This window comes from Equus asinus, chromosome 5 (genome assembly GCF_041296235.1).
Source record: "Equus asinus isolate D_3611 breed Donkey chromosome 5, EquAss-T2T_v2, whole genome shotgun sequence".
NCBI classification, from domain to species: Eukaryota; Metazoa; Chordata; class Mammalia; order Perissodactyla; family Equidae; genus Equus; species Equus asinus.
The window spans coordinates 16,929,899-16,951,801 of NC_091794.1; the positions used below are offsets into that span (position 1 = coordinate 16,929,899).

The 21,903-nt window shown below is 33.8% G+C and overlaps 1 protein-coding gene across 39 annotated transcripts in view; it reads right to left on the bottom strand.

The window, feature by feature from the left end:
* The window catches only part of ZBTB20 (zinc finger and BTB domain containing 20), a 770,050-nt gene that overhangs the window by 629,342 nt on the left and 118,805 nt on the right, over positions 1–21,903 (bottom strand). The window contains exon 2 of one of the 39 annotated variants that reach the window (XM_070508885.1): positions 6,219–6,362. The exons of the other annotated variants lie outside the window; for them this stretch is intronic. The gene's annotated coding sequence lies outside the window, so the exon portion shown is untranslated. The remainder of the gene's footprint in view (positions 1–6,218; positions 6,363–21,903) is intronic. 39 annotated transcript variants of the gene reach the window in all.

The window sequence follows — 21,903 nt, forward strand, 5'->3', positions numbered from 1 at the left end:
AAGGAGTGCCATGATATATTCAAAGTGCTGAAAGGAAAAACGCTATAGCCAAGAATACTCTACACAGGAAGGTTATCATTCAGAATGGAAGGAGAGATAAAGAGTTTTCCAGACAAACAAAGACTAAAGGAGTTCATCACCACTAAACTGGCCTTACAAGAAATGCTAAAGAGCCTTAAAATGGAAAAGTAAAGGCCACAAATAGGAATAAGAAAATTATTAAAGAAAAAATATCACTGGTAAAGGACAGTAAATGTAGTGGATTAACCACCTATAAAGCTAGTATGAAGGTCAAAAGACAAAAGCACTGTAATTATGATAAGAGATTAAGGGACTCACAAAAATAAAAGAGGTAAAATATAATATCAAAAACATAAAACCTGAAGCAGGGAGTAAAAAGTGTAGGGCTTTTAGTAAGAAGTCAAACTTAAGAGAACATCAACTTAATATAGATTGATATTTGCATAGGTTATTATATATGAACCTCATGGTAATCACAAACCAAAAACCTATAATAAATACACAAAAAATAAAGAGAAAGGAACTCAAACAAAACTAAAAAAAGTCATCAAATTACAAGGGAAGAGAGTAAGAGAAGAACAAAGGAACAGAGAAGAACTACAAAAACATACAGGAAAAAAGTAACAGAATGGTGATAAGCACATACTCATCAATAGTTGTTTTAAATGTAAATGGACTAAATGCTCCAATCAAAAGACAAAGGGGGAATGAATGGATAAAAACCAAGACCCATATATATGCTGCATATAAGAGACATACTTGAGACCTAAAGACATTCACAAATTGAAAGTGAAGGGATGGAAAAAGATACTCCATGTAAATGGAAATGGAAAGAAGGCTGGGGTAGCAAACTTACATCTGACAAAATAGACTTTAAAATAAAAACTGTAATAAGAGAAAGTAGGGCATTACATAATGATAAAGGGAATAATCCAACAAGAGTATATAACATTTGTAACTATCAAAGCGCCCAACATAGGAGCACTAAAATTCATAAAGAAAATATTAACAGACACAAAAGGAGAAATAGACAGTAACACAATAATACTAGGGGACTAGACACTCCACTTACATAAATGGATAGATCATCCAGACAGAAGATCAATAAGGAAACATTGGCCTTAAATGAAACATTAGATCAGATGGACTTGTAGAAATGCATAGAACATTGCATCCAAAAAATGAAGAATACACATTCTTTTTGAATGCACATGGAACATTCTCCAGGATAGATCACATATTAGGCCACAAAACAAGTTTCCATAAATTTAAGAAGATTGAAATAATATCTAGCATCTTTTCTGACTACAATAGTATAAAACTACAACTCAACAACAAGAAGAAAACTGGAAAAGCCACAAATATGTGAAGATTAAACTGCTACTGAACAAATGTTGGATCAACACAGAAATCAAAGGATAAATAAAAACATACCTGGAAATAAATTAAAATGAAAATATGACATACCAAAAGTTATAGGATACAGCAAAAGCAGTACTAAGTGGGAAGTTTATAGCAATACAGGCCTACCTCAAGAAATAAGAAAAATCTCAAATAAACCATCTCAAAATACACCTAAAGGAGCTAGAAAAAGAACAAACAAAGCCTAAAATTAATTAAAGGAAGGAAATAAATAAAAATCAGAATGGAAATAAATGAAAAACAGTCTAAAAAACAATAGAAAAGATCAATGAAACTAAGTGCTGGTTCTTTGAAAAGAAACAAAATTGAAAAATTGTAGCTAGACTCACTAGAAAAAAAGGGATAAGCCTCAAACAAAATCAGAAATGAAAGAGAAATTACAATGGGCACCACAGAAATAAAGGATTATAAGACACTTTCTAACACATTCTATAAAATGAACATTATCCTGATATCAAAACCAAACAAGAACAACACAAAAAAAGAGAATGACGGGCCACTATCACTGATGAACATAGATGCAAAAGTCCTCAAGAAAATATTTGCAAACTAAATACAACAATACATTAAAAGGATCATATACCATGATCAAGTGGGATTTATTCCAGTGATGCAAGGATGATTCAACATCCACAAATCAATCAACATGATACATCACATTAACAAAATGAAGAATAAAAAGCACATGATCATCTAAATAGACACAGAGAAAGCATTTGACAAGATACAGCATCAATTTATGATAAAAATTGAATAAAATAGGTGCAGAAGGAAATTAACTTAACATAATAAAGGCCATATATAAAAAGCCACAGCTAACATCACACTCAACAGTGAAAAATTGAAAGCTATCCCTCTAAGAACAGGAACAAGACAAGGAAGCCTACTTATGCCTCTCATTTAACATACTATTGGAAGTCCTAGCCAGAGAAATAAGACAAGAAAAAGAAATAATAGGGATACAAATTAGAAAGGAAGAAGTAAAACTGTCACTATTTGTAGATGACACCATTTTATATATAGAAAACCCGAAGAATTCACCAAAAAACTATTAGAAATAATAAACAAATATAGTACAATTGCAGGGTAAAGAATCAACACACAGAAATCAGTTGTGTTTCTATACACTAACGATGAAATAGCAGAAAGAGAAATTTTTTAAAAATCCCATTTACAATCACAACAAAAAGCATAAAATACCTAGGAATAAAGTTAACCAAAGAGATGAAACACTTGTACACTGAAAGCTAAAACGTTGTTGAAAGAAATCAAAGAAGATAGAAAGAAATGGAAAGATATTCGATGCTCATGGATTGGAAGAATTAACATAGTCACAATGTCCATACTTCCTAAAGCAATTTATAGATTCAGTGCAATCCCTATCAAAGTCGCTGTGACATTTTTCACAGAAATAGAACAAAGAATCCTAAAATTTATATGGAACAACAAAAGACTCCGAATAGCCAAAGCAATCTTGAGAAAAAAGAACAAAGCCAGACGTATCACAATCCCTGCTTTCAAAATATACTAAAAACCTATAGTAATCAAAACAGCATGGTACCTGCACAAAAATAGACACACAGGTCAATGGAACAGAACCGAGAGTCCAGAAATAAACTCACACATCTATGGACGTTAATTTTCAACAAAGAAGCCAAGAATGAACAACGGGGAAAGGAAAGTCTCTTCAATAAATGGTGTTGGGGAAACTGGACAGCCACAGGCAAAAGAATGAAAGTAGACCATTATCTTGCACCACACACAAAAATTAACTCAAAATGGATAAAAGACTTGAAAGTAAGACCTGAACCCTAAAACTCCTAGAAGAAAACATAGGCAATATGTTCTTTGACATTAGCCTTAGAAATATTTTTTTGAATACCATGTCTTCCCAGGTAAGGGAAACAAAAGAAAAAATAAACAAATGGGACTACATAAAACTAAAGCTTCTGCACAGTAAAGGAAATCATAAACATAGCAAAAAGACAACTTAACAATTGGGAAAAGATATTTGCAAATCATATGTCTGATAAGGGGTTAATAAGCAAAATATATAAAGAACACACAACTCAACAACAAAAGAACAAACAAACCAATTAAAAAATGGGCAGGGGCTGGCCCTGTGGCCGAGTGGTTAAGTTCACGCACTCCGCTGCAGGCGGCCTAGTGTTTCGTTGGTTCAAATCCTGGGCGTGGACATGACACTGCTCATCAAGCCACGATGAGGTGGCGTCCCACATGCCACAACTAGAAGGACCCACAATGAAGAATATACAACCATGTACTGGGGGATTTGGGGAGAAAAAGGAAAAAAAAAATCTTTAAAAAAAAAAAGGGCAAAGGATCTGAACAGACATTTTACCAAAGAAGATATACAGATGGCTAACAGGCACATGAAAAGATGTTCAACATCACTAATTTTAGGGAAATGCAAATCAAAACTACAATGAGATATCACCTCATGCCCCTTAAAATGGCTACTATTAAAAAAGACAAGAAATAACTAGTGTTGGAGAGGATTTGGAGAAAAGGAAACCCTCATACACTGCTGGTGGGAATGTAAACTGGTGTAGTTTATGGAAAACAGTATGGAGATTCCTCAAAAAATTAAAAATAGAACTACCGTACAATCCAGCTATTTCACTGCTGAGTATTTATCCAAAGAACATGAAAACACTAATTCAAAAAGATATTTGCACTCATATGCTCATTGCAGTATTATTCACAATAGCCAAGACTTGGAAACAACCAAGTGCCCATCAATGAATGAATAGATAAAGAAAAAGTGGGAGGGCAAAATGAGTAAAAGGACACGTGTATGGTGTTGGATGGTAATTAGTCATTGGGTGGTGAACATGATGTAGTCTTCACAGAAATTGAAATATAATCATGTACACCTGAAATTTATATAATGTTAAACCAATTTTATCTCAATAAAAAAAATAAGTAAAAATACACCAGGGCAAAAAGAAAAAAGAAGTGAGATGTCAAGAAACAGAAACAATAAATACAATGATTTCAAAAAGAAATAAGGTAACAGAGTTCTTCTATCAGTACCAGCAGGGACATACTTAAGTCTAACTATAAGTGAACTACCATAAACTTTCATCTTATATGTACCCAACCCTTGATCATTACTAGGAAGAAACAATATCTAGAGTGGTCCTATCTAATCTGGTTTCATTTCTCACAAACCAAAAAAACCACAGGAACCTATATTCCAAAACATTACCAGTGTAGTAGGATTCTGAAAAAAATGTCATACTGCTCAGTGCTTTCCAGGTTTGTTAAAGAGAATATTTTTTTAAAAAAAAATTAAAAATAAAGCATTACAAGATAAATTCTAGCCCTCTAATCTTAAAAAAAAATCAGAACTACTCTTTCATTTCCAATGGAATGCACAAATGAAACTTATAATGTGGTTGGAAACACAGTGTCATATTTGATATACATTCCAGAATAATGAATATGAGAATGAATATTCTTATTATAAGAATGAAAATATGAGGTTATGACCAATAGCAGTATTACGAATTTATTCTGGGAGGCTGTTTGTTTTCTAATGACATATAAAAAAGAACAATTGAGAGCCATATGGGAGCAAAAAGTAATTTAATGTATTTATACTAGTTTAGGAATTTTTATTTTAGAGAAAGTAAAATTAAGGCATTAAAAGCTTACAAAATTCGATTGTTTTCTTGTATAATGCCAATTAACTACAGAAATTTGAAACTAAAAGCACAGCACCATTTACATTAGCACCAAAATATTAAATAAATTCTTAGTCATAAGTCTAACAAAATATGTACAAGATCTATATGAGGAAAACTAGAAAACTCTGGTGAAAGAAATAAAAAAACTAAGTAAATGGAGAGATAGTCCATGTTCATGGATAGGAAGACTCAATTCTGTCAAGACGTCAGTTCTTCCCAACTTGATCTATTGATTCAGTGCAATCTCAATCAAAATCCCAGCAAGTTATTTTGTAGATATTGACAAAACTGATTCTAAAGTTTATATGCAGAGGCAAAAGACCCAGAAGAGCCAACTCTATATTGAAGAAGAACAAAGTTGGACACTGATACCCCACAATGTCAAGACTTACTATAAAGCTACAGTAATCAAGACAGTATGGTATTTGTGAAATAATAGACAAATAGATAATGGAACAAAACTGCACAGAAAAAGACCCACATATAGTCAACTAATCTTTGACAAAGAAGCAAAGGAAATACAATGGAGCAAAGATAGCCTTTACAACAAATGGTGCTGGAACAACTGGACATTCACTTGCAAAAAAAATAAATCTAGACACTGACATTATACCTTTCACAAAAATTATCTCACAATGGATTATTGACCTAAATGTAAAATGCAAAACTATAAAATTTGTAGAAGATAACATAGGAGAAAATCTAGGTGATGTTGAATTTGGCAATGAGTTTTTAGATGTAACACCAAAAGCATGATCCATGAAAGAAATGACTAATAAGTTGGACTTTGTTAAAGTTAAAAACTTCTATTCTGTGAAAGACAAGTTATGGAGTAGAAAAAGATATTTGCAAATCACATTTCTGATAAAGGACTGGTATTCAAATACAAAGGACATTTAAAACTCAACAATAAGGAAAACAACTCAAAAAATGTGCAAGAGATCTGAATAAACACCTCCAAAGAAAATACACAGATGGGAGCCAGCCTGGTGGTGCACTGGTTAAGTTTGCACGTTCTGCTTGGCAGCCCAGGATTCACAAACTTGGATCCCCAGTGCAGACCTATGCACCGCTTGTCAAGCCATGCTGCGGCAGGCGTCTCACATAGAAGGTAGAGGAAGATGGGCACAGATGTGAGCTCAGGGCCAGTCTTCCTCAGCAAAAAGAGGAGGATTGGTGGCAGATGTTAGCTCTGGGCTAATCTTCCTAAAAAAATAAAAAAAGAAAAAGAAAATACACAGATGGCAAATGAGCACATGAAAAGATGTTCAACATCATATACCATCAGGGAACTACTAATTAAAATAACGAGATACAACTACACATCCATCAGAATGGCTAAAATCCAAAACAACTGACAACACCAAATGCTAGTGAGGATATGGAGCAACAAGAACTCTCATTCATTACTGGAATTTAAAATAGTATGGCCACTTTACAATACAGTTTGCCAATTTGTTACAAAGCTACATATAGTGCTACCATATGATCCAGTAATCATGCTCCTTGGTATTTACCCAGATTAGTTGAGTTTATGTCCATAGAAAAAGCTGCACATGAATGTTTATAGTAGATTTATTTATAATTGCCAAGGTTAGAAGCAACCAAGGTAACTGTCCTTTAATAGGGGAATGGGTAAACAACCTGTGGTACACACACAGAATGGAATATTATTTAGCACTAAAAAGAAATGAGCTATCAGCCACAAAAAGATATGGAGGAATCTTAAATGCATATTGCTAAATGGAAGAAACCAATCTGAAAAGGCTACATATCATATGACTCCACCAATATGACATTCTGGAAAAGGTAAAACTAAAGAGATAGTAAAAAGACTGCCAGGGGTTCGAAGACAGGAGAGGGAGGAGTGTAGAGGAGAGGAATAAATAGATAGAGCTCAGAGAATTTTTAAGTCAGTAAAACTATTCTGTATGGTACTGTAATGCTGGACACATGATATTATGCATTTGTCAAAACCCATAGAACTGTATGACAAAAAGTGAACCCTAATGTAAATTATGTACGTTAGTTAATAACAACGTATCAATATTGGTTCATCAATTGTAAGAAATATACCGTGTCAATGCATGAGGCTAGTTAATAATAGGGAAAACTGTGAGTAGCAGGGGTGAGTGGGTATCTAGGAACTCTGTATATTCTGCTCAGTCTTTTTTGAACCTAAAACTGCTCTAAAAAATAAAGTCTGTTAATTAAAAAAAAGTTAAACTCACCTATTTCTAAAATTAAGAACAGGAAACATAAACTACTAAGTCTAACAGGTATATTTCAATTCCTTATAACAATCAAGATGGAAAGAAGACTATGAGAAAGGAATGGAAGAGATAGAGAAGGTGAGAAAAAGATAAAGAGGAAAGGAAGGAGACATGGAGCGAGAGAAAGACACAGACATGACCACTAAGAAAAGACATACAGGGCACACGCAAAGACAAACAAACAGTGTTTGTAAGATTCAACTGAATTAAATCTAGACAAATCTTATAGTGGTGGTAAAGTCGAAAATAGTACAGATTTTACTGTTTTATTTTATTAGAAATTAAAATGTTCATTTTTTTAAAGACACAAACTCTGCTCTACAACTGAACAAGTTATTTCCTCTTCCTAGAACATCCTTTCTTCCATCCCTGCCTGTCAAGGTTTCAATCTATGTCCTTCTAGGTTCAATTTAACTGTCATGCCCCAGGTAAAATGAATCCCTCCCGCTCCTGTATTTATGTAGTGCTTTGTAACTCCAAGGGAACACTTACATCTGTCTTGCAGTAGAGTCATTGACAGATATTCCCCTCATTCACTATTCTTCCATGAGTCAGGGCTGGACTCATCTTTGCATTTTGCGTCAGCACCTCTTACAGTGTTTTGCATAATAATACATGCTTAATAAATATTTACTGTACTGAACTGAAGATACATAACAGATATCAAAAATTAAAGGCCCAAGTACACTTTGTCACAGTGGAGGTAATATCTTTTGTCTGATGACTCTACCATTCTCAAAGTACTGTAAGTTTCCTCTGTTTTGAAACTGCCTTTAGAGACTGCACAAGCCACACAAGATAAATGGTTTCACTATTTCCATAATGTTAAAAAAATGCCCTTCTTGAATACCCAAAACAGGCCATAGCCTTAGAAAGGGTAGTTTGAATGGAGTGGATAGGGCAAAGGGCACCAAATTGGAATGGGTTGTAGACTTGGAGATGAAGAAATGAAAGTAAGGGATTTAGAGAATCCTTACCAGTCAGAATAGGCCAGGTTTTACTATGGCAATAAATTTGTTTCTATTCAGTAAACATGGCTCTAAATTACTCTTGACTATTTCTAAAAATCAAATCAAATTAAAGGGTAGTTGTCAATGAAAATATTCAAAAGGATATGTTGTTGGCTCCAGAGGCAATTCCAACACATTACAATGTTTAGAGCAATGACTATACTACTTAAATGAAGAAATATCTCCCAAGGTGACTACTTTGCAAAGAATAATACTCATTTGGATGCAAAAAAAGTCCATTACTTAATAGACAGTTGCATTTGTTTAAAAAAAATGTTTTAGAATGTGGAGTTGATTCTTTTTATATGTTAAATAAATGCAAAACAAATTTTTTAAAGAAATTGTTCTTCTAAAATATTTTGCAAACCATAATTCTTCTATGTAGCAAACCATCATTCCTTAATTTATCTCTTTTTGCAAATCTTAAATTTTCATAAATTAGGTTTTTAAAAATGAAGATCACTTGAATTATTATGTGGACAGATTCTAATCTTTGGGACAAATGTCTCAATTTTTATTCAAAATATTTTGAATAATGTGCCTTAAAGGTCAAAATACCGCTATTATTCAGAAAAAAGTTTCAAAATGCAATGAATTCCTAAAATCATTATACTAGTATGTAAAGTGCATATTTATTTTGAGCTGAAAGTTCAGCCACTTTCAAAATGCCTCTACTCAGTTTTTTTTTAATGAGAACAGCATTATTTGTGGAAATGTGAAATATTTTCACATAATATTTAGTTTGAACAAGAAATAACTATTTCCACTGTTAGAATAGACCTATTTTAAGCGATGGTGACTTTTTTGAGTATGTAGGAGAGTAGATTGTTTGAATTGTAAAAGTAGAACTTCTTGATGATAGAACAACAAAGATAATGGCATTATTCTTTGTACACACCTCTTCAGTTTGTATAGCAGAACACATGCAAATATTTTTATTTTCCCAGGGATTCATGTTTGGAAAGTGATTCAAGTGCATTCACCATACAAAAATTTTTAAAGAAATTTTCACAATACAAAACACTACTGAAAACAAAGCGTCACTCCACAGAAAATTTATTTAGTAATATTTTTAATGTTGCACAAATGTAGTATTTTTTTACAAACCTTCTGTGTATGTGCGTGTGTGTATACATATATGTTGTATATATAAAATATTGGAAAACACTCCATCTAACAGCCTGTAAAACTTTAAATCAGCTGAGTTCTACAGCCAATAGGACATACAATCATACAGTTATACTATAACAATAATGTTCTGCCTCATTCCAATATTAAAAGAAGCTTCCATTTAATAGAAAGTCTTTTATTTGTAATAAAACTATTTGTTGTAAAATCAATCCACCCAAAACAATTATTTCAATAAACATTTTAAGGATTTACTATATGGGCATAAATGGAAGCGAGTATGTGTGTGTGTTTATTATATACACACATATATGTAAAGAAAGAGTATATATATTTTATATACAATACCTGTTTGTTTAAAGAAGGAGATGAATAAACGTAAAGAGGCAAAATAGATGTATGTATAATACAGAAGAGAGAATATAATGAGTACAGTACAATAAAGTCTCTAGATTTCATCTTTTCTTTATCACCCTCAAAAAAGACAGTTAAAAGTTCTAAAAAGAAAAAGGAAAGAAAGAAAATATTTCTTCATTGAACTGCTTCTAAGATTCCTTTACTCAAAGTTAAAGACTGTGGCTGCCATCAACCAGTTGGGTCACTAATTTATCTAAATCTGTCTAGACCTGACTATGGCGTTTCTCCTTACATGTCTCTGAATTCATTATCATTTGCAAAGATCAGAAACCTTTGTCACTGAAACCACTTTCATGGGATTTAACAAAATATTTTGAAGGGTTTTTTAAATACTGAGGCTAAAGTGACTTTGTTGATTGACTGTTATTGGTATTATTTTTGGTAATCCATAGATGTAGCATTACCATGCTCACACACATATCAATTTTAAGATATAATTTGTCTTTTTTGTATACACCACAGAACACTAAAGGCAATGTATTATATAAGACCCTGGGTATTTCAGGTGGCTGAAGATATTTGGTTTTCAGCTTTTTACTTCAAAATACATTTGAGAAAGTGCAACTAATCCAGTGCAGAGTTGTGTTGCACAGAAACGTCTTGCCCTTCAACTCTTCCGGGAAAGAGCAAATACTTCATTTCCAATCATGTTGTCTGCTTTTTGCACATGCAATTTTAAAATCCTTTCCTGTCAGCTGGGCTGCTCTGCATTGACATCCTTTGAATTTTTGTTGTTCTATTTTTGTTGAGGCATTCTATTTCTTCTCTAATTATTTCTAACTCCTCTCTGTGTTTTTTTTATTTGCTCAGTTTTTCCTTTTACTGCCTCATTGCTGCCTCTTCAGAGCTCTCTGTCTGACCAGAATTTTCTTTTCAGTTTTATATAACCTAGAACCACACTAACTCTTCCTGTCGCTTTTGGATGCTTAGAGCTTAGTAGGAGGAGACTGAGCTTTGCTCCATGAATGTTCCTTAAATATCTTCCACCTGCATTTAGTATATATCCAGATTTATTTCACATTTCTCCAAATTCCCTTTCTGCCCTCAGTCCATTACTTTTACTATACATTACTATATACAGTCATTTAACTTTTATATGAAACAAATGTTCCTAGGCACACTGAAGACTAAAAGAATGAATGAGGTACTCAGATGTCGTCTAATTTTTCATTAGTCTAATGTTAACATTGAACCCACTTCAATTTCTATTAAGTCTGCAGCTTGTTTTTATTGTATGTACAGCACAAATATTTGCTGCTTGAAAAAACAAAAAACAGATAAGGCATGCCCTCAATCCCTCAGGGCATACCATACTAGACAATTTGGTTCACTAAATCCCAGACAATTCTCAACCTTCATCTTGTTTAAAATTCAGTAATTTCTTTTGGTACATCATAATTCTCTTATTTCAAATACAACCCCTGAATATGATCATTAACAATTCATCAATAAGCTATTTAGGTTCAAAATTAATCCATCTCAAATTGTTTTCTCTGTTAAGAAGGACAGATTTAAACTGCTATCTTAAAGGTAACAAAAGAATTGGAAAAAACTAGATTTTTCTTTCTTTGTGACAGTACTTACAGAATATTTAGTCAGAGTAGGTGAAGTATAAATGAGTAAATTGCTTAAGTCCAAACTAACTGTAATTTGACCTCAGCTCGAAGGACAAAAACCACGCAATCTGGAGGGAGAAAAGTTAACACTATACTAAAATTGTCAAGCAACTTCTAAACTAGATCAATTGCCTTCATAATAGTCTCAGAACAAAATGTTCTCTAAGAGCGGATCTGATATGAAGAGCCAAAAAATGGAAAACATTCACTACCAATTTACTGTAGTCACCCATAAACTATTACAAGAACATTATGTATTGGGGTTCAAGCCAGCAAGCTATTAAAGCGGACTGCCCTGGTGTCTTTTCATTTTACTTTTTAATGCTACCGAACATTAATAAGTCCTGGAGGAATTGTAGTTATGTTGAAACTGTCTTATCATGTAATCAATTTTTCAAATATTCCAAGTCTTTTCAAGGTTAGTGCTGTTTCTTTTCTGTTTCTTGCTGGTCAATGTCATTTCACCTTCGCAAATGCCATCATCATTTTTTGTTTGTTTGGTCCAAGTCATGTTTTCATCTTGGAAATATATCAATCTAAATGGTGCTAATTGCCGTAGTTAATGAGTGCCAAGACATCTAGCACCCTCAGCCCCATTGCCACTTGTTGTGCTTCTGCTCATGTAGAGATCAAAGAACAGAGGAGGGAAAGAATTAGCTTCAAAAAATGAGAAGATGTCACATATACACCTTTTTTGGTTTGTTTGTTTTAAACTTTGAGGGCATAAATAATCCTAGTGAAATTACTTTCCTTTATAGTCCCTGGTTAATTTTAACTTGTTAAAAATTTTCTAACTTAAAATTTTTTTTCTTATTTAAAGGATAGTTATGATACTCTAGCAGAACATGATTAACCCAATGACCTAAGAATTTTAACTCACTAATCACTGTTTTCCCTTGGTGGCAGAAATTCCAGGCAACTGAGGCATCTTTCAATCTATTGTGCTAATGGAAAATATTAGCACATATAAACTTCCTGCAAAATAAGAAGTCTTCATGGATACAAATCAGCAATGATTCAATTTGTAATTGGAACTGCAAGAGGAAAAAAAACACCGCAGGCATAAACAGGTTTAAATTTGGAAAAATCATTGAAATATAAATTTCAATGAACTGAATATTTCTTGCCAGCACAAAACTAACCGCAATTTATTAGCATGGTCTGGAAGTAAATATTCATATATTTGTGTGATTATTTAATACGTTTGTGTGTGAGTGCATTTGTGTATATGTGTACGTGTGTGTATATATAAATATCTATTTCAATTTGACTGTAAGATCCATGAGCCATGCTTCATTTCATCACCACTGTATCTCCAAATTCCAGCGCAATGCTTGAACCATAGAATTTACTCAACATATATTTGTTAAAGAAATTATAAGTAGGTAATAATAAGAATGCAATAGCACAATTTAAAAATTTTAGATCCTTAACATAAAAGAAATCATGGGAAAGCATTCGTAATAACATACTTCCTCAACAGGTAGTTCAATTTACATCTCTCTGTGACAACGTATTCTTGTCAGTTTCTCAGCCTACTGCAATGAAGACTGCCATCTTAAACTAATAATTTATACCATAGACTTTTCTTGAAGATATTTACTGACAATACAGTCCCAAATAACTTTATCAACCCTATCATATAGTAATGACACAACATGTTTCCTTATTTGTGCACAAACCATACCTTATTTTTACCTCATACTGCTTATCTTAATTAGCAGATCTAGAATATCCCTGTTTTATGTTTCTTGTATAACTCTCTTATGTAATTAGTCACATTCCAGTCAGACTTACATTAAAATAATAAGCAATGATTTCTGCCTGCAAGAGTGTATAGGGCATCCGAGACCCATCACATAGCAGGTAAGCAAGCATAGCTCCAGCTAAACTTCTCCCCACTCCTTCCATGTTATGTTCCTAATAAAAGAACTACAAGATGTTGATGTCATTAAAACAGCCAATGAGGGTTTCATCGAAGTTGCTTCCTCAGGCTCTTGTAAAGTGACAGCAACTTTTTATAAGTTTATAAGTGAAGCCATAAAGTAAAGAGCTGGTTTGGCTCATCTTTGTTTTCTTCCACCAGACTCCCCAACAAGATGCTTAAACCAATGTTTTAATGAGAAATTTTTTAATCCTCAAATGAAAAACAAAAATTAAACAAAGAGGAAACAAAAAAGACACTGAGAAACATTCTTTAATAAACAGACCCTTTGAACTTTAGAGTGACTTCTCAAAGTTAAACACTAGACTGTCAACTCCATGAGAGCACTTCCTTGGTTCACGACAACATCTCCACTACCTAGGAAACCCTATGATTCACAGTAAAACCTCTATAAATATTCATAGAATTGAATTAATTTGCATACATAATTTAATGACAAAATACAACTGACCAGGGCCTAAATGAAGAAAGCAACAAAACTACAAATGCTCTCTGTTTCTCCACCTTTCTGGGTATTCTGATGAGATAAAGTTGTCATATAGGCTACAGATGAACCAGGGTGGCAAGCTAATTTAAAGAAAGCCAACAAAGAGAATGTCTCTAGAAACCTCTTTTTAGGACCAAGAAAGAACTTTAAAAACTGTATCCGAGATACTGACATTTTATGAATGAGACTTTGTGATATCCTGGATTTGCTTCAAAATAATTGGGGGTGGATGTTGTTTATTGGCCATTTATTGATAATTATTGAAGCTAAGTGATTGACACATAGGGATTTATTATATCATTCTCTCTTCTTTTTGTGTAAATTTGAGATTTTCCATAGGAGTTTTTTTTAAATGAGAATACACACATAATATTATGTATTGTATTATTTTCAAAATAAAATAAATTTGGAGGCTTCTGACAGAAATTTTCTCAACTACTTCCCTCCCAAAAAATTGCTAGCAATAATTAATTAAAGGAAGGGACACTACTTCCTTCCATAATTTTAGAAAAGTTGCAGCCAAGGAAAGAGAGAGACAACTTATATAACTCCTAATTTGCAACATTGTCTCCTACTAGAAATAGCTTTTTAAAAAAAAAATTGAGTGGACAAAATCCCAAGAAAAACTTTACTAATAGCCCTCAATTGAAGAAATATTTACTAAAAAGTCTGACAACCCTAAGATGAGAGTAGGGGTATTTAAAAAAGGACAAGATTAGAAAGTCCTGAAAACTTCCTTAGCAGGGAAAGGTAAATGGTCAATGCTCACCATTTTTTTTTTTTTACTGTGAAGACAGTAGGAAAGGAAAGATAAAACCATGATAATTTCCCAAAGCTAATTACCCTTAGTTATAAATAGGCACTTAGAAGAATGTAAAGCAAAAGAGAAAAAATAAATAATACACAGTCTTCTAAGGAAAGAGGAGGCTTGAAGGAAGAGCCCTACGAACAGGCAGAAATATAGTCTCTGCTTGCTGGTTCTAAACTGTTATAGACTGAATGTTTGTGTCCCCTCCAAATTCATATATTGAAATCCTACCCCCCAAATATGAAAGTACTAGAAGGTGGGGCCTTTGGGAGGTAAGTAGGTGATGAGACAGAACCCTTATGAATGGAATCAGTGCCCTTATAAGATGAGGCCAGAGATCTAGCTTGTTCTTCCCCTCCTTGTGAGGATACGAGAAGTCAGCTGCTTACAATTCAAAGTGGATTCTCACCAGAACCGGACAATGCTGGCACTGTGTTCTCAGACTGTCTATTGTTGATAAACAACTCCATTTATGGTATTTTCTTACAGTGGCCCAAGCTGACTAAGACATAGTCTAATACTGTAATAGCAACACCTGCTGATTATTACCTGATTTGTCTTCACTGCCTGAAAAGGGATGAAAAAGTATAGTGGAGAGTAAAGGTAAATAGGAAAATAAGCACCTGGGTCGATTGGCACTATTTAAGGAAAATTTCTCAAACAAAGGCTCAGAATATAAGTCAATAAGTCTGGATTCAGATTGGGGGAAGAGCATCAAGGAGTATTTACCCACACAATTTTCGAATATATAGATTAAGAGCTATATCGTGACTTGTACATTTCATATTAAATAACTATGCTAAAAAAGTACAGAAAAAAGTATGGAGCATGAAAAATTATATCTGAAGAATACATTCCAGAGGAAAATTTAACCCAAGAAATAAAAAAGAATTCAAGAAGAAAAAATACAAATAACCCCAAAGAAAAATGGTCAAAGGATATGAAAACATGGTTCACACAAAAAAACATATAAACATCCAAGAAATGCGTGAAAAGATGTTCAATCTTATATGCACACATACTATTTTCCCTTATCAGATTGACAAATATCTTAATACTGGATAATATTCAGGGTTGGTGACCATATAGGAAAAACATATACATGATGAATGCGAAGGTAAATAGTGTAAATTTTTGGGAGGGTAATTTAGAAATAACTCTCAAATTTTTAAATGTAGGGTAAATTCCGCTAGCAGAAATTTACATTACATATATACTTTGTTTAAACTCTGCATTCTATACTCTTAAACCCTGACTTATCGCCTACGAAAAGAAAAAAGTTTGTCAATACATAGATCGGAGGCAAGGATTTAGTTATTTCTAATGCCAAATAGACACAAAAATTGCAGAAGTGAATCTAGATTTTAATTATATTAAATATTCACCTCCCCTCTCTAGGACTGATTCTTCATATGTAAGATTAATGTTTGAGATTTTTAGAATGTTCAAGGACTCTTCCACCTCACAAATGTTTAATGTTAATTACAAAGAGGTTTCCTTTGTATTTTACCTACACATTATCAGGAGCATTTTCATGGTTATTTTTCTAATATTGATGAGGTATTGATAAATTTCCTCTAATAGAGATAGACATTCTCTCCTAGCTCCACCTTTAACTGCAGCATACAGATCTACAGAGCAACTGGAAGAGAATAAAGGAAAAATCTTGAACTCAAGGTCCTTCCAGATCATCTTGGTGGATGATGCTGCCATTCAAAGAGATGGGAATGGCAGGAGAAATAGCACATTAGAGTGAAGATAAAACCTGCAGTTTGAGACACATTAAGTTCGAAGTGCCTATGGAGCATTCAGCTCCATACCCGGTGGCCAGCTGTATGTATAAGTCTGGAGAGAGATGGAAGAACTGAGGTTTGTGCTGGAGCTACAGATCTGAAAGTCATCAAAATGACAACTTTTCAAAATGATGATGATGGTTGAAACAAAAGACATGAATATAATCACCAAAGGAGAGTATGATGGGAGAGCAGGAAAGGGAAGAAGGAGAGGGGAGAAGGAGGAGAGAGATGAGGACAGCAGGGAGAGGAGGAGGAAGAAACAGAGAGGGGCAGGAATAGGAAGAGCCTGCAGAGGAAATTTAAAAGAGGCCAGAGAGAGTCAGGAGAAAAAGGAAAAAATATCATGAAATAAACGGGAAGACAGAGTTTTAAAAAAGAGTTGTCAAAAATATTAAAAACATCTGAGAAATAAAGTAAGGTCAAGACCAAATATATTCTATTGGATTTGACAATTTTATGATTTGTATTCTTGGTGGGAATCATTTAAATTACATTTTAAGGACAGAAGTCAGTTTTCAGTGGGCTGTAGAGAGGGTGAGAAGTGAAGAAGTAAAATTTCTTTCCTGAAGTTTTGAATAGAAATGAGAGAGAAGAAAGCAGTAACAGAGCAAATCTTCAAAAAAGAATTTTCTTTCTTCTGTTTTTGTTGTTTGCTTATTTTTTTGGACATTTGATGGGAGATACTTGCACATGTTTATATGCTAAGAAGAAAGAGCTAATAGAGAAGAAAAGGTTGAATATATAGTTCAGAAAAAGGGATAAGTAATAGAACACACAGCAAGCGTGTAAAAGTATTACGGCATAGCTAATGGTGAATTAGCAAAGTCCTGGGAGATGAAAGAGCAATGGCATTCAGAACACACATAATACACTCCATTTAAAATATTATCTTCTTCTCTTTTCTTTCTTTCTCTTTCTTTTCCTTTTCTTTTTCCTCATTTTGATTTCAGAAAATTGTATCCTCACATTATTCAAAATTAATAGGCTTTCCTTGTAAATTAAATGATGAAATACATATAGGAAAAATATCTCAAGAAATGGAAGTCATAAATTATATTTGACTTGAAACTGATGTGCTTTTCAGAGGCATCAAGAAAATAAAGTAACTATATTTCAGAATTTTACTTAAAAACTAAACTGATTATGATGTGAATACAGTGATTGACTGAAAGAACACAATTGGCACAATGAGAAATAGAAACAAATATAGATGAAAATATTTTGCAGGAAAATTCCAAATACCCCTACTTTCATTACTAAGTATAACAATCTAAAAGACTAAACCAAAAAGAAATTTTCTGGTATTGCTATATTAGTTCAAAAAAAGAGTTACCTTAGTTGAGTTTCTAAATAAAAAAAATGTTAAACTGAAAAGATTTCAGATGAATCTAAGGGCATAAATAGTTAAAATTCTGTAGAGAAGAGAAATTTGGAAAGCATTAATATTTAAAACTCTAAACATAAATGTCAGTCTCTTAAAACACATTAAGAAATGGTCGAGTTGCCTTGAAAGCTACTATTTCCTTGAGCCTGGGGAAGTCCAAGCACAGTCTCCATGACCACTTGGAGGGTCTGTGGAGAAGACTTAGGCTTCAGGGGGGTAATAGGAATAGACTGGATTTTTTAAGGTGCCCTACTGCTCCATGACACTATATTTTAACATACTTTGAGATATTTTGCTAAAAACATAAAGCCACAATATATTTGGGGTTGGCCAAGCAGGACATGTTCTGGGCAAGGAATAATATTCAAAGAAAATAAAAGTGCCATAACTTCACATATTACACACTTTACTGAAGAACGACAGAAGCTCCCAAAACGGTAAAGAATAAAGTACACATTGCCAAGTGGGTAAAGTTTACGACTATATCTGATTAACATGAAAACATATTAGAATGGAGAAAGTATTTATTTATTTATTTATAAGGTCATTTATCCATCCATAAATATTTACTGGGTGCCTACAGTGCTGGACACTGTTTAAGAGGAACAAACGAAATGGAATCTATCTGTCCTCATAAAGATTTCCGTCTACGGTGGGGAGAGGGAAGAATAGATGGTAAACAAACAAACAAAATAAACAAAGTAGTAATTACAAATTAAAAAGACCCTCTGACAATAACTAACAAAGATTCAGGCAAGGGGGACAGGGCGACTGTTTTAAGAGGTGGTATTTTAGTTGAGACTTCAAGGATGAGGAGCATCTGATGATGCAGAAAGCCAGGGAAGGGAATAGCATATACAAAGGCACCAAAGAAGAAAGGCACTTGACATCGTCTAGAGACAACAGAACATCAATATGGCTAGAATGTCATGAGCTAAAAGGCAAAGGGACTGAGATGAGGTTAAAGAGAAATGGAGAGACAGATCTTACAGAATTTTACTCTAAGGGAAATGAGAAGCTGCTGAAGTAAGACATAATCCAAGAATAAACCTATCTGATGCAGACTGGATTGGAAGCACACGGCAGTCAGTGAGGAGAGCAATTAGATGGATAACCCAGGGATCCAGGGTGGAGATCACGGTAACCTCCACTAAGGAGGCAGCAGTGGAGACGGGGAAAAGTGGACAGAGATTTGTCAGTTAGGTCCTGAGTCCCCTTAGTTGTTACCTAATCTTTCTGGGCCTCAGTTTCATCTTCTATAAACTGGGGTTAATTATATTAATGCAAAGAGATGTTCAGAGCATATGTGAGACAAGACATGATAAGCACCTGGCATAAGGTAGGTTGCGATAAATCCCAGTTCTTTATAAATAATTTATTTAAAAATAATCTTCACTCCAAGGTTAAAATAGTGACAGCAACTAAATATCCAGTCAGATACGAACTGTTTGGTTTTCAAACATGTACATAATTTCTGAGATGACAAAGAAAAATGTTTGTTTTTGATTCATGAAATGTTTGGGGATATACAAAAGTTACATAAAGATTAATTCAATGTCTGATTACAACAAAAAGTAAACCGAAAAGGGGAAAATTTCCACTTAAATTAGTTTCACCGCATCGTATCAAACCTTTTAAAATTTATTAATTTAAAAGTGGAGAATTTTAAGAACAAATTCTTCAGAATAAAATCTCTCTCCCTAGAAATGGGCCTATTGGGTCAAATGCCATGACTGCCCACTTTCCGTCTGTCTCTGCTTCTCCTTTATCAGCCCGCGCGCGCACACACACACACACACACACACACACACACACAGAGCTTTTAGCAATCCTGCTTAACACTTGGAAAGAAATAGCTGACATGATTGAAGGTGGATAAGTAAATATGTTCATGGGCAGTACATAATTGAACATTCTTCAGATTCTTTAAACAGAAATTTCAGCACCATGGAGATTCTTGAAATGAAGACAGATAAATTTGACCAATTATAGCCAAAAATCTCCTCCCCAAAATTTAGAGAAATCTGTGAAAATGAGTAAATAAAAATCTCATTTTGAAATTACATTACAAATGTGTCCCTCAATTCAAGAAATATTATGCCCTTTAAAATAGAGCAAAAGAAAAACTGGCTGTGTTCTGTGTGAGAAGAATACACAGAATCTTCCTCTCTGAATGAAGAAAGGAATGGCACCCAAGGAGGGGGCGGAGGCACAGGAAAGACTCTCTTGTTCTTTGTCTCCTTGATTCACGTATAAAACTGAGAAAAGAAAAAAGCACAAACCCTAGGGCTTATTACACTGCACAGAAACTTGTTTCTGAGAGTTGGTGTCAAATCTTGCCAGCTAAGTCCCCAAATAGCCATCTTCCAATGAAATCTATATACACTGCTTCCTTAAAAAAAGAAAGAGAGAAGGAGAAAGCAATTGCTTGGGGAAACCCACCACATTGACAGTATAACACAGAAGATTTGTTTACTCCTATATGCTGCAAAGAATTCCTATACTAGAAAAAAAGAAAGAGAAAGAAAAAAAGAGAAAGAGAGAAAAAGAGAAAACGCAAGCATAGGACTCTTAATCACAGAATAATCTAAGGGAGTGTATATCATATAATGGAGATTATAGGTAAGGCATTTTTGCAGTCATTCTAAACCATAGTAATGCTAAATGTATACAGAGCCCTTCACATTCTTTTCAGGACAAAATGTACTCGTTTTCAAGGCAGATGACCTATGTTGGGTTTCAGTTTGGGGCAATAGCACGGAGTTTAGATTCCTTGCCAGCCAAGTAGAGACTGAACCCATGAAACGTATTCAACCCACAAGTTCTCGTGACAGTGTAGACCCAAATTCTTCAGAGGCTCAAGCGCTAGAATAGTTTGCTTAAAAACTACTGGAGCTCTGCCTTCATCTTAACAGCAGCGGTATTTTTTAAATGACCATAATCCTAAATAAAAACACAGATTTTTAAAATTTTATAAATAACTTTAATCCTTTGGCTATATCAATACAACAACGAGAAAATAATATTGATAGATGTAAACTAATGTTTTCCAGAGTTTTTCTTTTAAATCCATATCGATTTCCAAAGATTTGTTTCTACTATTGAAAGGAGAAATTTAAACCATCTAGTTGTTCACAATAAGTAAAGTTTTCTGGGTATTTATCTTTAATTCCATTAGACAGGCAATATAGAAAAGGAGGAAAAAGCACCTTTTACCTGATGTTTGGAAATACCTCTCATGGACAAACCCAAACTTGGGTAAACTCTGACAAAATGGAGTTTTCAACAACTCCTTACTCTTCGTACTTATTTCTTTCCTTTTTAATTTTTCTTCCCTCTCACTTCATTTCTCTGTACTATCTCCAAATTTTACCCATTTTCCCCCTTTATCCCTTTTCTTTCTCTCCTTCCTGATTTTTACATGACGCTGCTGATGGGCGCGGAGGGGGAGAATGATGCTAAAATAAAGCAAACATTCTTTTCGATCAGAACATTACTAAACAGTACTTCCAAGTATTACTAGCTCAATCATGCAAGTTGAGTTTGGATTTTAATGACGATTCTGAGTTATACCTCCTTTCTGAATCGAGTGACAAGTAGTTTGGAGATGAACATATTTTATTAAATTATTTTTTAAAGAAAACTAGTCATTTATATTTTATATCTACATCCTGTTTCCCAACTATTACAAGTCTAATGCAGCACTCAGAAAGTTTTTGTAGCTCTCCACTTCTTGCAGGACTAAATCAGAGGTCTGCTGCTGGCAGGAGGCAAAGTTGGTCAAGGCAAAAACATGGACCCAATATGTTTGTCTCCAAACTCTCCCTTTTTCTTCCATGTAATCAGCCTGATCTCCTAGTTTCCCCTTTTTTCCTTTATTCAT